The following is a 20,628-nucleotide window of genomic DNA, read 5'->3' on the forward strand; positions in this document are numbered from 1 at the left end:
TGTAAAGGTCTGTTATATACTGTCAAATGGGGAATCATGCAAAACTTTTCAACTTCAATGACTTCTAAAAACTTAATGTCCACAGATTATCCTACCGGTTGTACTTCAAAAAGTTTAAAGTTCATGGAACATTAAACTTATGTATTTAGAAAAATTATTGGTTTCACTGGTTATTTTTAAATTTACAAAATCATGCAATTTTCACCCTATTAAGTAAAAGGGTTAAGTTGTAAAAAATTTTGATTTTAATGAAAATTTAAAAGAATAGGTTTGAAAATTTTAAGTTTTTGATATACAGTACCGTTGATAATTGTTTAGAAATTTAAAGCACGCGCACTGTCACTTCGACTTTGAACTTCCATAACTTTATACTCTGATGATATTTTTTGATCCAATTTTTTGCGTTAGATATCACATTATTATATCACAAAATTTGAGCTTTCTGGAGTTTGTGTGGCCTGAGAAACAGTAATTCTTCGAAAATCGGACAATTTGGACTTTTCTCATTCAAACAACAATATCTCTAAAACTACGCTACATTTTTTATTGAAATTTTGCATAACGATTGTTGAATTATAAAGCTAGCATGTATGGATTTTTCGAAAAGTTCTATCAATGAGATCAAAAGCTACGCAAAGTGCAATATTTCAGGCAAGAATCTTGAAATGCGCTGAATTTTGTGCTTTGAAATCAGAATCTCGCGATATTGTTGTGATTATTCGGTTGAAATAGATTTACTGGTTGTTAAACAGAGAATATGATTTTCCTATGGAAACCTTCGTTCAAAACTCTATAGAAATCGCATTTCTAGATCCATGCCTGAAGTATTGCACCTCGCGTAACTTTTGATCTCATCGATAGAACTTTTAGAAAACTTCAGACATGCTAGCTTTATATTTCAACAATCACTGTGCAAAATTTTAATAAAAAATGTAGCGTATTTTCTGAGATATTGCAGTTTGATTGAGAAAAGACCAAAAAGTCCGATTTTCGTAGAAATACTGTTTCTCAGGCCAAACAAACTCCAGAAAGCTCATATTGATAGTGTGATAGCTGATCTATCTAACGCAAAAAATTGGATCAAAAAATATCATTAAAGTAAAAAGTTATGGAAGTTCAAAGTCGAAGTGACAGTGCGCGTGCTTCCAATTTCTATACAATTATGAACGGTACTGTATCTGTGATGTCATAACGAATAAAGCACTAATTGAAGTTTTTTTTTGGTTTTGTTCGAATTGAATTTAACATTTTTTTTTTGTTTTTGAAGAAAAAAACATAAATGTGCTGCATACATTTAGGGGTATAATATAATACAAACAACTCTACTAGCTGAAATCATCAAAATAAGTGTTTGTATGGATGAAATTTTGAAATAAATAAACGCATGATACAAAACAAACATATTCAATCATATCGAAACGAGATTTAAAAGTGATTCTTTACATTCTGATTCTGTACATCTAATGCTCTTCTTTAATTTTCTATGAGAATCAAAAACTTTAAAAACTATATCACAAGTAAATCATCATCATTCAGTCATCATTAAATGAAAGCTTTATTGCAAAAATGGTCATAAATAAAAATTGAATATGTGTTGTTGTATACAAATGTTGCATCTAACCCTGCTGTTGCATGATGCCCGGTTGAATACCGTCAACCATTAAAAAAATGCTTTTGTAAAATTACACTTTTTCATTACCGTCAAACGGGGCAACATGCAAAAGCAGGGTTAGATGCAACATTTGTATACCACAACACTCATTAAATTTTTATTTCAATATACTGTAATAAAGGTATCATTGAATGATAACTAATTGATAATGACATAGTTTTTAACATCGTGGAAAAGTTTTTTAAAGTTTTTGATTCTTATAAAAAATTTAAAAAATCGAGCAATAGATGTACAAATTTTTACATTTTTCGATGCCGTAAAAAACTTTACCTCGTATGACGGATTGGCTTAATGATATCACCTACAAACTTTATATTGCTTTCATTATCCTATACCAAGACTGTTTGTGTATAATTTTTTTTCGAACAATCATCAATTTTTTTTAAATAAATATTTTTATAATTCAGTTAACTGACTGGGGCAAAATGCAAATCAGAACTAAATCTCATAAATCGCTTTTCCATATGCTGGGATATGATTGTTTTGCATTATGCGTTTGTTAACATTAAAATTTCCACCATCCTAAGATTTATTTAAGAAGATTTATTTAAGAAGATTTATTTACATGATTTAAGATAATAGAATATTTTGTAGTATTTTTTACCTCTAAATGTATGCAACCGATTAACACTTTTTTCTAAAAAACAAAATTTAATTCGAACAAAACCAAAAATTACTGCAATTGGTTTTTATGCGTTATGCCATCACAAATATATCAAAAACTATAATATTTCAAACGTTTTCATTTGATTTTCCATTAATTACAGAGTTTGTTGCAACTTACCCCATTTTCTTAGTAGGGTGAAAATCGCATGTTTTTGTAAATTTAAAAATTACTGGTAAAGCCAATAATTTTTCTAACTACGTCAGTTTGTTGTCCCATCAACCTTAAAACTTTTGATGTACAAGGGGTATGATTATATGTAAGCCTTAAGATTTTAGAAGCCATTGAAGTTGAAAAGTGTTGCATGTTGCCCCAGTTGACGGTAATCGTGATTCACAAGCTTAAAAAAAGAAACTATTCCTTCCGATTTATGTTTTATGTGAACTCGATCGAGCAAGGCCGGCAAAACTCAGCTACCATTTATTAAATCTTCAAATTTGTTTCAATTATCATCATTCTTATATCGACATTGAAACGTTCAATTTGACTTTTTTTTTTAACATTTTACATACAAATATAAAATTAATAAAAAATAAATTTGCGACCCAGTTGAAAATCATTTCAAATAAATTATAAAAATTAAGTTAAATTAAAAATTTTGATTTCAGGCCTTGAAAGCCAACAAACTCAAATATCGATTAATCAGGTCTTTCTAGGAAATTTTTCAGTATTTGTGAATTTATAATCAATCTGATTTAATAAACATCCCTGGAATTTATAAGATTTCATCACCAATGCGTTTTCTAACAATTTTCATTTTAAAAGTCCTACATCTGGATTTTAATCCAAGATAAATTGAAAAAATCAACTTTCCTGCGAAAATTACATTTTCTATAATTTTTTAGGTAAAAAGTTAATTAAAACGTCTTGAATTCTGAGAAACAGAAGAGTTAATCGAATCTGTGTGAAACTTGTAATTTTGTTGAAATTTTGTTGATTGACTAGAAGTAGATTTAATTAGGAACGATTTCATTTAAAATTATAAAATTTCTGACACATTTAAATTCAATTCGTTTATCAAGCCAAATATTCCGCTGCTTTGCAAATGCTGGTTGCCGATTTTTTCTAATTTTTTTTTGTAAACAAATTCGTTTTAATTTTTCGTTCTGTTCATAGTTACCCTCACCTAAAATACTAGGTTAAATTTTGTCAGCATATGGATTATTAAAAAAAAAGCAATTTCAGACCACTAGGACTTGAAATATAGATGAATGAAGTATCTATTACTATTACGAAATGAGTACTTTTGTTCATTGTCAACCAACAAAATTTAAGTTTTGGTATGGTATAAAGCGATGCAAAACTGTTTATTTTTTTTTTTATTTTTTTGTTGCAATGTGCGACTGTTCTCTTTTCCAGAAAACACACCCAAACACAAGGTCCGCTATTCTTCGACCTTTGAAATGGTGACAATTTCTTGGCGGATCCAACAGCTCGTGCAAAACAACTTTGGCTTGTCATTCTCGTGGTCGTGGTCGTCTTCGTCGTCGGCATCGCTCGTGCGCCCCCTTTCTATTTGGCCTTTCGATTGCCCCCGTTCGCCGAAGCCATTTAGCGGGCTAAGAAAGTCAAACACACTTACCGACTTTCCTTCCGATCCGATCCCCTCGGCCTATTAATCGGCGAGTTTATCGTATTTAGATCGTCCGATTACGGCGTTTTTTCAACAATGCTTCCCTCTAATGACCACTTGGTACTCGGCGAAAGGTTTTGCCCCAACCCGATCCGACTCGGTCAGGCAGCCGAATAAGCTATAAAGTGGCTCCACTCCAGCAGCAACGATCCTAACTCCTATACCTCGATTCCGATAGGCTTCCAAACATTGCTTTATGCGCTTATCGTGATGTTTGAACTAATGTTGTCCCCACATAGTCGTCAGGCCTCTGCCATGCCACCGCCAATCACAACATATCGCGCAGAAGGGCAGAGTGTAAATACTGTAAAATTGATTGAATCTTTGAGGTTGTGAATTGATTTCGATGTTTATTCTTCCCTTTGGCGAAAGATCGGCACAGGCTGGCCGGTAAAGTGGGATTAGTGGAACCAAAGTGAGGGAATGGGGAGAAGATTGGTTTGAACATCGATTGGAATCGTTTGACCAGTAAATCTTTCGCGTTCCCCGTACCAACTCCTTCAGATGGCGACCGTGACAGGCAGTGTTCAGGAAAGGCAATATTGACTAAAGGGCAATTCTTCCCCCGCTCGTCGACCAGCTTTGAGATTCCGTGAGCGGCGTTTATGTTTATGTTGGTCACCGCTTTTCCGATACAAAAACCAAACCACGTAATGCCCATCGTGGCGCGGGACTGTAATGGGAGGGAACAATTAGGCAATTTATGAAAATGGCTTACATTATACGCTTGTTATGTGGTTGTTTTTATTTCAAGAAATTAAGTTTTCATGCTAGCAAATTGGGTCGATCAAAGCATTGTTTTTTTTTTTTCAAGAGAGTCAAACAATAAATGATCTCATAAGATTGAATGCTGGTAAACATAATGTTGTTTAGTTCTAATTTTTTCCCTTTGAAATATTTTTTCTTTTCTTATAATCAACAATCGAGAGATATTTTTATTGATTAATACTACCTTTTTTTTATTAACTGCAGAAATAATGTTGAATGTGCTTAAGGAGAGTCTATATCATTATTTATGTAATTTTGGCACCCCGGAACCGCAAGTGGGCAGCATAAATTGAAAGAAAAAAAATGTGTGGTAGATTATCTACATACATACAAAATCAATCAACATTTGCAGTCTGGAGAACGCTAACAAGTTACAAGTAAAATACCTCCGAAATGAATAATTGCGAAATATTCTTCAAGAAACCAATTTAAGCTTCAATTTTAATTTGAGTGTCTTGTTTTTCGAAATGTTCAACTTCTCTTTACAAAAGGTTTTCGATAAATTACACAAGGCCACGAAATTCACTTTTTTCATAGGTGCAAAGAATTTAAGAGCTATTTTTGATTTATTTTATTGTCTTTAAAATTCCGAAGTTTTATTAAAAATATTTAAGAAAATTTGGCAGTTTTTTGACAACTTCCCCTAAACCGTTAGGTTATTTTGACTGCTGCAAAATAAGTTATAGAATTTTTTATTCGTTGACTTTTTCCAATTACCTATTTTAAATAAAAGGGTTTTAAATTTAATTTTGAATACTTTTTAAATCAAAAAATCAAATTAGGCCTTGGATCCAAACATTGTAGGTGCATAAAAGCCTGTATCGAGAAAACACGCTTTTAAATAATTTGGTGTGGCCTTTTTTCATGTATTTTTCGGGAATTTGTATTTTTATTTAGAATGTAAAAGTATGAAAATAAATTCTATGAGTCCGAAAAAATCACAAAATTTAATTAAATATGAAAAATCTTTTGACATTGTTAGATCAAAATCGACCATTTTGTCACTTATACCAACCTTTTTGACTATGCGGGCTTCGAATCGTTTTGCAAATTTCAACAAATTTGTTAAATCAAATAAATCCATTTTGTTTTGTTTTGGTTGGTCGTTTTTATTGAAAAAAAATCTCTTTCAAGAATGTTTAAAAATAATCTTTTTCATCTTCAAGTAATATTTTAGTAATGTTCTTCAATAACAATATTATAAGATTATGCAAGTTATAGGCAGTTAGAAAGTTAAAAAAAAAAATGAATTCATATGAAAAATGAGCGGGTAGCAATTGATTAGAAGCATTTTCACCACATATCATTCATTTGTCCCTCATGAAACAAATTTTCATTTTCATAATCTTGAAATGGTCTGACTAAAGGGTGTCCACGATTAAATTGCCACACTATGAAATTGTTCTTACTTTTAAACCGTTTGGTCGAATTTAAAGAAAATTTGGTTGGATTTAGTTCATAGTTTACATCCTGCAAGTTTAGAAGTACCGAGATCAAAACTCGCGGAAATGAAATCGAAAAAACAGCTCACGCGTGATAAAATTTTGCGCATTCATCACGAGAACAAGGATCTCTCGCATCGTTCCATTGCTAAAACGTTAGGAATCGCGAATTCCACGGTGTCGCGAGTGATAAAGCGGTTCGAGGAACGATTTACCACCGCACCGCATCAGAAGCTCAGAAGTGAAGGAAAAAGTATTCCGTACAACACCAAAAATTACAACCGCGTAGTTGGAGCCTTCAACCGAAACCCGAACGCCTTTGTTCGGAATGTGGCTAGGAATGTATGGGTTAAAATGCAAAAAATGGTTGATTCACATGTTTTGCAGAATCTTATGGCCAAGATTAAGGCCAAGGTGAATGTAAATAAAATACGAGTAAAATTATAAAATGAAGTTCAATAGTTATTTTTCAATCCCTGAAAATTTGATGGCAATCGAATGAAAACTCGAATTTTGCGAACCAGTTTTGTGTGTGGCAATTTCATCGTGGACACCCTTTTAAACACATAATTTTAACCGACAAGGCCGATAAAATGAATCATCATTCTTTTTAATTATGAAATAAATTCACCAAATACTATTTTCAAATAAATTGACCGAATTTTGTAATTGATTAAATATATTTTTTTAAATATTAAAAAAAAATTTTCAACTCTGAACTTTTTTGTTCTGAATACATACTCTTCTTGGCAGCCTATAAACCTTATTTTTTAACAAGAAAAACAAAGTGTCTTGCATTTGTGCTTTCCAGGACCAAACAATTTAAATGACGGCTGCAAAATATTAAAATCATGAAATTTTTAACTTTCAATACGCTTAAAAATTATAAACGTTTAGCTTATTTTGTTTATTTAAAACATTTTTTTTAGTGGATCCATTTTTTTAAATTTAACTATGAATTATTGCGAAAATGTTTCGAAGTAGCAACTTTAAAGTTTCAATTTATTGGTCAGTTTTAACTTGAAAACTATTTGTTTTGTGCATTCGATATTAACATCAACATTTTAAATTTATTATATTTTGTTATCTCAGCTCTGAATAGGATCATTCAAGGAATCACCCATTCCCCAACCTGTACTTCTTAAGTGATGATGAATTGAACATGTTGTATATTAAATATATAAAGTTATTGTTTTGAACTACAATCAAAATCGAACTTTTATAGCGTTTAGTTTGATGACTGAAAGAGTTTGAATTTAAGAAAAAAATATTTCAGGCTATGGTTACTCTTGAAAAAAAAAAATACATGTTTTCGTTTTTTGCCAAATTTAATTCAATCGTCATCTTTGTGCTTTGTTTGTTTTCCTGATCGAAAATTTAAATTTCCAATTGTGATTTAATACAATTGAAAATGAAAAAATGTAAACAATTGAAAATGGAGAAATGAAATTCACGATCGATTTTATCACGATTGTTGTTTCGATTTCATCACTCTTTTTAATAAATATCTGAAATCATTCAGAAACCATTTCAATATTCATATTCATTCAAAAACGCTAAACTCCTTTGTTCGTGATATTTTTATGGTTCGTATAGCACATGAACATTAAATAATTTAATAATCCCAAGCAACCAAAAGTTCGAATATCACTTAAGTAACGAACTAATAAGTTCATATATAGCTGTACAAAAGTTCTGTGGAACTTTTTTGCTGTTCAAAATGCTTTTCCGAGGTCCATGGAACTTCATTCTTTATCAAGTTCAGCAAATTCTCAAAAAAAGCTTTAAAGTACTATTATGGTTTCTGTTTCTACTTTTTGGGAACTTTTAAGTTTGGATGAAAAAAAACAATCTACTTGTTACGTACTTTTCATTTTTTCAAAATCAAGTAGCTATCAAAGGGTTGCAAGTCTTTTTGTACAGCTCAATAGTTCGTAAAAAATCTCTGTTGTACTATTTTGTAAGCTTGAAAGTTTTGAATTAGTTCCAACGGGTGTTTCTAAATCAACTTCGCAATATAGAAACTTTGAAGTAGATTTGAAGACTAAAATCTACTTTTTTCGAACTTCAACACTTGTTTGCATAAATAAACACATCGTTACTTGGGAAAAAACAATGTGAAGTACACATTTAGTTCCGGAAGAACTTTTTTACAACTTGAAAGTGGAAATTAAGTAGAAATAAAGAACCTTAAAGTCGTTTTAAAGAAAATCATCACATCGAGTAAAATCGTTGCCTACTCATGATGTTCATATAGAGCAGCAAGTATGGATCTCGACTTTCAAGCGGTAAGCTCGGGTTGGAGGCTTGGTAAGAACATGTTTTTAAATGTAATGTGAGTTTGTAACAAATATGGTTGATTAATAATGAATCAAATTAACGAACTTGAGTAGACAATTGAAGGAGCGAAAGAGTACTTTTTGATTTTTTGTGCTGCTCATAAAGTGGATTTTGAAGCTGGTTAGAAGTTGTTTGGCGATTTATGCGAACTTTTGTCAACTTTAAAGTTCATTTAACTACTTAAAAATTGAGCTGAAAAGAAGTTGAATTAGCATACTCGATTAAGCTGATCAAACCTGATAAAAGAATGTTATCCAAACTTTTGGTTGCTTGGGATGTCACTGAAATGTTTATATTTTAACAGAATAAATCTTTAACTGTCATTCGGATATATAAAGTTTTTTTCATCGACATTCTTGAAAAATTCTTATCTCAAATCAAACTTTTAAAAAACAAATTGTGATGTAAATCTGTTGTGTTGATCTATGCGAACAAAACGAAATTTTTTAAACAAGTTTCATGAAAATAATTCTAAATGTACTGATGAATTTTGATGATTTTTTTAAGGAATTTTTCTTGATATTTAATGAGTTATTCCTAGGTTTTGTCCAAATTTGTCCGGATATCTCCCGGATTTAAAGTCGCGAATGTTACTTCATATAACATCGTCTTGATGTATACGGCTGTTCGAAATCATTTAATATTTTTGGTACCGCTGATGCAAATGGACAGAATTTCCTTAAAATGAAAAATAATGAAATTCTTTTCAAAGCTATAGGTTTGCTTGAATTTTATTTAAATTTTAGTAGTGCTAACAAGCCAGACAAACACAGCTGAGGTCCGTAATCTGTTTCTAACTTTTTTAAATGAGTACAATTTGAACGTCAATTGAGGAAAACATTGACTACTTGATGCAATATCATATAAAAGATATTACACCACAAGACGTGTTTGCATTGTATATTTACATCGTTTAGAGCAAGTTCACTGGTGTTGGGAAAAAGTGGTAAAAAATTTTGATATTTTTTAAATTTTACCATGCAAAAATGTTTTCAAGTTCTTGGGGCGTTGTATTTTTTTACAACACTGTTTCTATTTTAGCCGCATGTGATAGAAATATTGCTATTTTTGCATCACAGCATGCTAAAATACAACACGTGTTGTAAAAAAAAACTAGAAGGCCACAGATCTTGAAAATGTTTTTACATGACCAAATTTTCAAAATGTGCTGTAAGTGTCAAAATTTCTACCAATTTTTCCCAACACCAGTGAACTTGCTCTTAGATGTTCTTTTGCAAAAGAAATCCCTAATAAAGGGTGATACGGTCAAAATTTGGTCAAGGGAAAACGCGTGTAAATCGATGAAATCGTTTATTTAAAAAATCAAATGAAATTTCTTTTTCAAGTTTTATTAGTATAAAATTCAGAAAAAATATTGAGTTAGGCTTCCGCTTTTCCAAATCCGAATTACCGGGCCTTACGCTTAACCCCTGCCATCAGATTTTGTATAGCCATCTTGTCCACCTTATTCGACGCAGAAAGCCAGTTTGCTTTGAACTGCTGCTCGTCCTGAGCAGTTTTTTTGGTCTTTTTTAGGTTCCGCTTGACAATAGCCCAGTATTTCTCAATTGGGCGGAGCTCTGGCGTGTTGGGAGAGTTCTTGTCCTTGGGAACCACCTGCACGTTGTTGGCGGCGTACCACATCATGGCCTTTTTACCGTAATGGCAAGATGCCAAATCCGGCCAAAACAGTACGGATCAACCGTGTTTCTTCAGGAAAGGCAGCAGACGTTTATTCAAAAACTCTTTCACGTAAATTTCTTGGTTGACTGTCCCGAGAGCTATGAAAATGCTGCTTTTCAAGCCACAGGTATAGATGGCTTGCCAAACCAGATATTTCTTTACGAACTTTGACAGTTTCAGGTGCTTGAAAATATCTGCTACTTTTCTCCTTCCTTTTGCCGTATAAAACTCCTGCCCCGGAAGCTGCTTGTAGTCGGCTTTGACGTAGGTTTCGTCGTCCATTACCACGCAGTCAAACTTCGTCAGCATCGTTGTGTACAGCCTCCGGGTTTGCGCTTTGCCGTCGAATTTTGTTTATCATCGCGAATTGGTGGCAATACCTTCTGGTAAGTCGATAGTCCGGCTCGTTGTTTTTGGCTCGATGCACGGTTGTAGACGATACACCCAGCTTATTTGCGGCATCTCGGAGAGAGAGGTTAGGGTTTCACTTGAAACTATGTACCGGCAACTCTCTTTGTCGTCTCAGCGGCTTCCGGTTTTCGATTTCCCCCCGATCCAGACTTCCTGGCTGTCGACAAACGTTCCCCAAACACTTAAATTACATTTGTAACGATTGGTTTGGCAACTTTTAGCGTTTTTTGCAAGCTTTGCGTGCGAGTAGCTCGGATTTTCGCGATGCGCGAGCAAAATTTTGATACGCTGCTCTTCTTCCTTGGACGGCATTTTGACAACTGAAGAGTGAATTCCAAAATCAATATAGGAGCAACATTCTACACATACACACATACACACAAAATTGAAAGAAATATGTCAAGTTGATATTGACCAAATTTTGACCGTATCACCCTTTACTTCATCATCTCCAGAAATAACATCGTCCATCGTTACATTTTTTTTTTGCTATGCAGGTTTTCAAATAAAATAGCTCAGTTTAAATAGCTTTTAAATAAAATTGCTCAGATACGTGCTGGAAAAATTCTGGCAACTTTATGCTACACAATTTTAAGCTTGGTTAATTTCCTCCCTTATCTGAAAATTCATTTCAATATTCGGATTTAATTTCTTTTTAAATCGAATGTTGTATTTTGGAGACTGACAATCATGTCCGATGCTTCAAATTCTTATAATATTTATGAATTATAATTCGCATTCGATTTCTGGTGTTCCGAAAATATTGACATAAAATTTATAGCGGAATTTGAATTTCGAAAACCTACGGTTGGGGTCTCATAGACGAGTCCTTCGCAAATGCCTGTTTTCAGCAAATTCGAAGATTTCAAACACCGAAGAGAATAATTTTCCAATATTGTTGCTTAAGGCTTCGTTATTTCACATTTGGTTATCGTTTTAAAGATAGATATCGTTGTATTTCAAAAAGTCGCGATAATATACGAAAAAAAACTAATGTAGGTTTAGATTTAGATTTATTTATTTTTTACAAATAGATACATTGAATTAATACATTTCAATTAGTAGGGGAAAGTGGGGTACCATGGGCCTTTTTTTTCTTTGCTTCATAACTTCTTCATTATAAAAGATAAAAAAAAATAACGGAAAAGCTACCTACTTTTTTAAGGTCATTTCGCTTTTTTTTATTTTTCAAAATGATTAATTTCCCGAGTTCTATATGTTTTGAAAATAGTATTTTTTTTTTTAAACTGTAGTGAAACGTGGGCCACCAAATCCAAATTAGGATGGACAAAACATTTTTCATAACCCTCCATTTGGCATGAGAAAACTGTACAGATAGTAATAACGATTTTCAAGTTCTGAATGTTTATAAAAACACCAAAATATAGGTGGCCCAAGATACCTCACAAAATGTAGCCCACGATTCACCACAAGCAATGATTTGCAAATTGGTTGCGTTTGTGTGACTTATTGATGATTCATCAAAAGTTCCTTTTTAATGCTTGCATTATTATGTGTTTAATAAAGAAGCATATGATACGTACATAAGCCAACAACATATTGAAAAACATGCTTACGCAAAGCGACGACAATGACAGTTGGATTGAGATTTTTATCTCAACACAAAGCTGAGAAGTGGCTCACGTTACCTCACTCTCCCCTACTCCAATGGCTTCGCCATGCGTTGTTATTTATCTTAAACTACGTAATCTATGATCTAATCGTGTATCAAATAATAATAAAGCAATTTTTTGTTCATATGTACATCGATTGAGCAAAATCATTCTAAAAATAGCAATCCGTCACCAAACCCCGTGAGGCGGTGATATATATGGGAGATAAGGGCATAATGGCCACCTTAAGGAAAACGCTTATTAAACCATAGAGAACAGCTATAAGATGTGAATAACATCATTGTTTCGTGTTCAGACACTCAAATAGTTTATTGCCTAATTGGATGAAACTTGAAAAAGTAGATAAAAACGTTAAAAAATGCATTTTAAAATTTTCTGCCAAAAGCTGAAAACCAATCACTGTAGGGGCATAATAAATACCCCCTTGGGGCAGTATAAGCACCATTAATCAAGGCATGATGTGCGTTTTCTGCCGGGGAATCTAGAAGCGAATTCGACTCGATGAAATCAACTGAATAATAGAGCTGCAGCTTGACTTGTTTCAACTGACGATTTGGCCTATTGGTTAGATGCATTTTGCACTAAACGGTGAGGCGTTGATTCATCTAACAAAGCAATAACAAATTAATCCAGGTCTATTTGTAGAATTCAAACAATTAACACATGCTCTTACATTATGTTTCTGGTGTTTTGTTATGCTGCTAGCCGTATAATGTAACAATCCAAAAAATCAATCATAAATGGTATGTGAAAAAAATCCCCTTGAACAGGAATCGAACTCGAGTCTACTGGTTACCTCTCTGACATCTAACCAATAGGCCAAATCGTCAGATGAAACAAAACAAGCTGTAGCTCTATTGTATGTTGTATGTTGGTAATCCACCATGGGTGCACGGATTCACCGCAGTTTCTGCCAAAGTATGTGCTCACATGCATTCTTTAGTAATCGTAATCTTTAGTAATAGTATGTTCGACAAATCTCCAATGCAGCGCGCCATCATACCCGGAACCCATGGCTTCGTATGAACTGTTATGGATGAATGTATTGTGTTAATGTAGGTATATTCTGGAAGAACGAATCAATCAGGTGGGCTAGTTTACTTACAGGTATTCCGGCATCCGTGTATATACCTGACCAGCTTGCAACTGATTGAACATTCCTATTATATAGTCAGTTATATAATGAAACACATCTTACCTGTCGGCAACTTAAGGGAATCGAACCCAAAAGTTTTTCTTTCCGATACCGGGAATCGAACCCAGTACGCCTGGCGTACCAATACCAGACTCGCGCCAGCCTATCCGCTAGACCACAACGGCGCTACAAAACAAGTTGTAGCTCTATTGTAGGCATAAAACGCTCAACTTACCCTGATTAAAAGTGCTCTGTTAGCCCCAGGTCAACAAATTTAAGTAAAAACGCGTTTTAAAATTGATTAAAGTGAAAAATCAAAAATTTCATGATGGTGAAAATTGAGAAACAATGTGTAAATCACGTTGCAGTGCGTACATTTCAGATCAAGATGATTTAAGGGTCATAAAAGCTTATTTGGTGGTGTTCAAAAATTATAATATTTTTGTCACTTGAGAACCTAGCTGGTTATTATTTAATGTTTCTGTAAAGATAAAAAGGTTTTCATTTTTGATGAAAAATTAATTAAGACTATAGGTAATACAAAACAAATACTCATGATAATTTGTTTAAGAAAATACGTACTTTTGTAGGCAAAAGGAGTGCTTATTATGCCCTGGCCTGGTTACTTGTTATGCCCTTATCTCCCCTACGGCCCTGATATATAGATATAATCCTTCGTTTTGTACGCATTCGGACGTTAATTTAATACAAGATGTACGTTAATAATTCTAAGAAAATTTAGTCACAGCCCTTTGGAATGGGTCAAACATGGAATTATAGTAAGCTTCAAAAAAATGTTCCGAGGATTCGCTGTTCATGAAATTTGTGTTTACTGAAACATTTAAAATGTAAAACAAGATCAATTGTAAAAATAAATAGGTAATTGTAATGAATTAAGTTACTTTAAGCTTTTTATTCAATGTGAAAAACAACGTGATAGACTTATCTGGTGGTGAGGTAAGAGATAAATCTGAATCCAAATTTCAGTGAAATCATTTGTCAAAATACGGTTAGCTTGTGTGATAAATCAACCAATAAAATAATCTCAATCGTAAAAGGAATACCGATATAAAGTGATTATCTTAAATATTACAAAAAAACGACGATATTATGCCCTCCCTTATTCTAGTTTTTATCTCACCCTGCCACATTTGTGGGTGCTTGTACTAATGATGATGAAGGTGTAATTTTCAGAAGCTTTGTTTTTTCTTTCTCTCCCATATGATGACCCGTCTTGGAATGACGGTTGCTGTTGATCGTCTTAAGTTGGATTGCCGCGTTTTCGTCTGATGGTTTCTATCTAGTTAATGAGAATGATTAACTGATGTTTTGCAGTGGTTATTTCGTCGTTTAGTTTGTCCCACTTGGTTGGGCTCGCTCTCGAACAGGGCCTTTCGCATGCATCACAGTCCTTCGATTCATCCGTATCAGAAACAAAAAAAACGAGCTGTTTGCCACGTTAAGTTTATTTTTATATGTATAAAAATGCTGTTTTATGTCGGTATGGAAAAGCCTTACGGTGGTCAATGCTTCGCGCCTAAAAAACAATCTGCGTGATGCTCTTTGTCCAAACAAAGCGCAAATTGGTTGAATGACTCTGCTGGCCACTCTTCTGGAAACTAATTACCTACTAGTCAGGTAGCCAGGTTGCCAGTCAAGAGGAGGATCAGCTCGCTTTTCCCCCAACAGAAGTAGATTTCTCTTCGGGTGCTGGGAAGTAATTTTGTTTTTATCTGCGCGCTTTATTATAATCCAACCGCTTGACAGCTGACAATTGCCTAGTCGGGTAATATGTACCCATCCGTGTTGTGTGGTTTTTTCCACCTTTTTTCGATGATTCATCACCCGGGATTGCCCCCATGGGAAGTCGTTGGCCGTTCGCAGAGAAACCGTTTTGCCTTTTAATTGTACGAATTAATTATTCGAAAATTCAGGCGGTAATTATTCAAACTAATTGCCGGCAAGCATCGAGTTACCCGAACAAATTTTTCAAATCCCAAGAACTGATTGCGAAACGATTCCTCCAAAGTGAACGCGATGTATTATGTTGGGAGGATTACTGGTTAAAACTTTGAATGTTCTTGAATATCAGATACATTTCCAAACTTTCAACAATTTAAGTTTTGTTATACATTTTTTATTCAATGAAAAAAAAATTAACCACTAAATACTTTTAATCAAATCTTCCGCTCATTTTTAATATCTATACATTTCCTCAAACTTTCTATCCGCCTATATTTTCTTCAATTCTGAACAGGCGCGTGCGAAGGACCCGTCCAATTCAAATGTAGCTGAAAATAATAACAATACCAAAAAATTACAATATATAAAGACATTGATTTCTCCCACAATTTTCTTACTCATGATTATCACACAAACTTGAAAATGGGAAATTCTACTGATAAATTAAATAAAAAAATTCAAAAAGAAAATCATTTTGAAATTTTCAAATCAATGCTATTTCCGGTAAGTCATTGATGTATTTTTTTCAAAATGATGTTCCTTATTCTGAACTACAAATTTGATTCAAAATAAATTGTAAACAGACTTGTTTTCGAATTTTGAATAAATATTTTCAAAACACAGGTTTTAAAAAATTGAATTTAAAAAAAGGTCAGATAAGATCATAAATTATTCATAGTTTAAATTTGTTGGGAAAATAATAATAATTGCTATATAATATTCATCTTAATTACCATTTTTTAACTTAATTTTCAATTGAAGAGTTGATTGCAAAATTCCACTATAATATTTCGAATTTAAATGAAAATGATCTCGATTTGAAATATATTGATGATAATGTAGTCAAGGATTTTATTTATTTAGATACAAAAAGAATATATTTTATATTACTTCAGAGCGTCAGTGACTAAAGTGAGAGATAAAACATTTTTCATCAAAAAAAATATTCATATATCAGAATAAAAAGCAAAGAGAGTTTATTTTTTAAGTTCAAAATAACAAGAATATATATTTCTAATAAATTATGTTCAATAATACTGACAAAGTACATGAGATATCGCGAATGATCAAAAAGAAATTGATAAAAAAAATCTCTATCTATCAAAAATAGATGAAAAGTTTATAAATTTTCAATCGCAGGTTTTAAAAGATAAATATTTCAAGCTCAGAAGATTTGGTCACTTTCAAGGTAGAATTTATTTAATTATATTAATAACTAGCTGATCCCGTACGAACTTCGTTTCGCTTTAAATCATTGGTACGTCAAAATGAGTTTAGAAAATGAATTCGAAACATTCTTTCCACAATTTTGGGCAAAAATTCAACAGTGTTTAAATTTGCTACTATTACTATTACTTGAAATTGAAATTAAACGGTTGATCGGCTTTTTATTAAAATTTATGTGAGAGTGTTTTTTTCTCGATCGGTTGCAAAATCTAGACATTATGGCAGAAACATGTACTATTTCTTTATGTGCACGACTCTTTTGCTTGACCTTCACACTTAAATTGGTATCAATTAACTGCCTCCAACAAAATTATTGCACAAAACACTGAACTTTCAATGAAACCCTCTTTTTCTGTCCCATGGCCCGAAATTCGATAATTGAAACCAACTTTACGTTCCTCAAAACTCCCTTGTGCCATTTTTTCTTTTCAAATTATGTGTAAAATAACGTCAGGAACTTGAAAACAGTGAACAGTGAATATAGACGCCCTTTTCGCCAACTCTTGACACGGAACATGCTACCTGGAGTCAATTGCTCATAGTTTATAACCCTCATCGGAACATTTTCATCTCAATCCGATGCATGATCACGACAATATCGCGAAAACAGTGAGCAACTGACATGGACGGCTTTTTTTTTACCACGATTCAAAACTTGACACCTGAAATCAATTATCTTTTCTGTTAAACTCCCATGTGTCAATTTTCATTACAATTCTATACTCAATCAAGAGAATATCGTAAAAACAGTGAACAGATAATAACCTCTTTTGCCGACCCCTGAGTCAAGATTTGAAACCTGAAAGCAAAAGAGAGAGCAAAAGAGATTCATCTCAATCCAATGTAGAATAACGCCAAAATCGCAAAACATTAATCAGTTGATATGGACGACCCCCTTTGCCGACCCCTGACCCTAAATTTGATAACTGTAATCGATTGCTCGTCTCTCAAAACACTCATGTGCAAATTTTCATAACAATCTGGTGTACAATAACGCCAATATCGCAAAAACATTCATCAGTTGATATGGACGACCCATTTGGCCGACCCCTGACCCTAAATTTGATAACTGCAATCGATTTCTCGTCTTTCAAAATACTTAAGTGCAAATTTTCAACACGATCTGACAAAAAATAACGTCAATATCGCGAAAACCATATTTGTGTTGTATGGACGACTCCCTTCAGAAGGGGTCTTCCAAAAATCTGAAAACATTTTTTATCCTTCCTGGACCTAATGAGTATCCATGCCAAATTTCGGACCTCTAGCTCTTAAGACGGCTGAGTCTATAGAGGACAAACAAACAAACAAACAAACATACATACATACAGATAATTGTTTTTTATATATATAGATTTAGATTAGGCCTTATGTTTTGAGAGCAACAAAATTCAAAATTGAAACACAAAGACAACTATTTTTTTAATATTTCTAAAAATTTAATTAGCTTGACTTTAACGATTAAAAAAACTGCACTAAAAATTCGGTGAATCAATTTGAAATTTTTTACAAGATAGGACGATTGAAAGATAAGTTTTTAAACATTTAAGAAGGATTTTTTTTTTCAATTAACTTCAATTGATTAAACTTGACTTCCATTATTCAAGTTGTCGAAACCTGTTAAATGCTTAGATTTATCAATTTATGCTTTAAAAATGATCTATAATCCAATTTGATTTAAAACTGCTTTAAAAATTAGATCAATGGGGAAAAATAAAGAAATATATAACTCCTACAACTTTTTTTCGCAGAACTCAAAATTTCAAAAAAAAAAATAGCGAAACTTAAAATTCAAAAATTACAAAGTCTTGAGTAAAGAGATAATTGATTTACAACTTTTATTTTAAAATGTTTTTGTTTGATTTTTTTTTTCAACAAAGGGCAGGATCTTCTAAAATGATTTTAATTTTTTTTTCAAGAGTAAAGTCGATAACAAAAGCGGATAGAAAAATGGCATATTTAGATTCAGCACACTCGAATTGGTCTATTCTATTCTTTTCTATTTTTATTAATTTAAAGATGATTTTAAGCTTCTTGATCATTAACCCTATGTATCGAGGAATTGGTTACATTTAAATTTTTAAAGCTAAATTTTTTATATTAAATTTGCACTTTGTAAAAATTTTACTAGATTTTCTTCATTGGGCTCAACGTAATCAATATAAGCTTTCAATTGTTTGCACCCCGGAAGAATGTTAATTTTTGCCCATGTATAATTTTTCAAAACCTTTTTGAATGTGATATCGAGCATTCAAAAAAACAAGAATCATAAAATAAAATTGAGACCGAAATTGATTTTTCGAAAAAAAATTCATATCAGCATAATATTTGCAATGAAAGGTTTTTTTTGTTAATTAAAAATTTTTAATAATAAAGAAGAAGATACTATATTTTTGATTTACCTATGTTTTACTATTTCTGATGACCATCGTTAGTAGTAAACACCTGTTACATGGCCTCCCACTTGCTGTGTAAAATGTGTAATTGAAATCTATATATTTAAAAAGCAATTTCTGTATGTTTCTTTGTTTGTTTGTTTGTTTTTCCTCTATAGACTCAGCCGTCTTAAGAGCTAGTGGTTTGAAATTTGGCACGGATGCTCATTAGGGCCAGAAATGATGAAAAATGTCTCAGATTTTCGGATGAATCCTTCTGAAGGGGGTCGTCCATACAAGACAAATATTGTTCATGCGATATTGACGTTTTTTTTTTTTTTCCTTGTAGGGGAGAGCCCACTGCGACCAGTAGTTGATCTATTGTGGTAATTACCCCGCGTTACTGTATGCTATCAGGCTCACCTGCACTATGCACAGCAAAAAAAAATGTAACGATACCCGATGTAATTTATGAAGATGTTAGTCAATCAATGTATTTCCGAAGATTTTTGATTTAATATTACATCGAAACTCTGTACAAGACATGAACAGGTCACGTAGTGTAATATCACAACCTTATATGCAATATTACATCAAGTAGCCAAGTTCGTCTAATTTGACGTTTAAGCAAATTTCAATATCGAAAAGTTTGAAGAAGATTGCAGAGCTCAGAGGGATTTTTCCTGCCGGTAAGTCATATCAATTTTCCTAAAAAATCATAGCAAGATCATAGATCCTAACTTTTTTCCACTTTTTGTCGTTTTTAAGGAAATTGAGGTCTAATGCATCAGCCAAAGTAAAAGATCCGGAGCCTTTAAACAACTGGATGTGAAGGTGTGTATTTTTTATTTCTTTTCCACCCTGTGAAATTATTGATTAAATTTTTACAGAATTGAAGTGTTTCGGTATGAAACCACGGAGTGGCATGGTCACCCAAGGGACATCCATTTATAAACACGAAGTTTCATCGACTAGAATTCTGTTACGCGTAGAAATATTGACGAGGGATACCGCGTTAACGTTCCATCGAGATGCTGGTATCCGGGAATTCAGTTCCTGAAGCTTTAAATCTGTAAATTGAGCAGTTTCTGCACCGCGAGATTGTCTGGATTTGGTTGTTGTGAATGCATTCCTTCTTAAAATTTTAGTCGGTTTGCTTAAAAAGGAGTTCGGATCCGTATTCGGATAACCAGAAAAGGGAAGACTTTTTCCCCGCTTAGGACAATCTTGATCAGAAAATGTTAATAATTAATAATATAGTGAAATATAATAAATTTAATTTACCAAAAGATAAAAAAAATAAGTATACATCAAGCCTCTGAATAATTTTTTCGAAAATAAATTGCAATTTTAACCTGATTTCATTACCTAATCCTAATATTCACACGTAGGAGAATCTTTAATTTTAATTCTAAGTCACATCTAAATAAATGATCAGTTATCATCGAAAAATAGAAATTCAAAACGACAATGTAGATTGAAAATGGCTAACGATTTCATCAAAAGTTGTCGGTACATAATTTTCGAGCTCGAATTTGTCTACTAGATTTACTCGTTCAATTTTCTTGTACATCAAAATGATGTAATATTAGATACCATTTGCGACTCAGGTTATGTGCACGTTTTCGATGTAATATCACAAACTTTTTTTGCTGTGTGGGTTAAAGTTACAGTTGATTGCT

The 20,628-nt window shown here is 32.7% G+C and overlaps 1 long non-coding RNA gene across 1 annotated transcript; it reads left to right on the forward strand.

Annotated features, from left to right (window-relative positions):
* The first annotated feature begins 19,420 nt into the window (after positions 1-19,420).
* LOC129757822 (uncharacterized) lies at positions 19,421-20,230 on the forward strand. Its single transcript, XR_008739818.1, has 3 exons — positions 19,421-19,635; positions 19,715-19,780; positions 19,837-20,230. It is a non-coding gene; the product is annotated as an uncharacterized LOC129757822 (long non-coding RNA).
* Positions 20,231-20,628: the final 398 nt, after the last annotated feature.

The sequence above is a fragment of the Uranotaenia lowii genome, chromosome 3 (assembly GCF_029784155.1).
Source record: "Uranotaenia lowii strain MFRU-FL chromosome 3, ASM2978415v1, whole genome shotgun sequence".
In the NCBI taxonomy this organism is placed as follows: Eukaryota; Metazoa; Arthropoda; class Insecta; order Diptera; family Culicidae; genus Uranotaenia; species Uranotaenia lowii.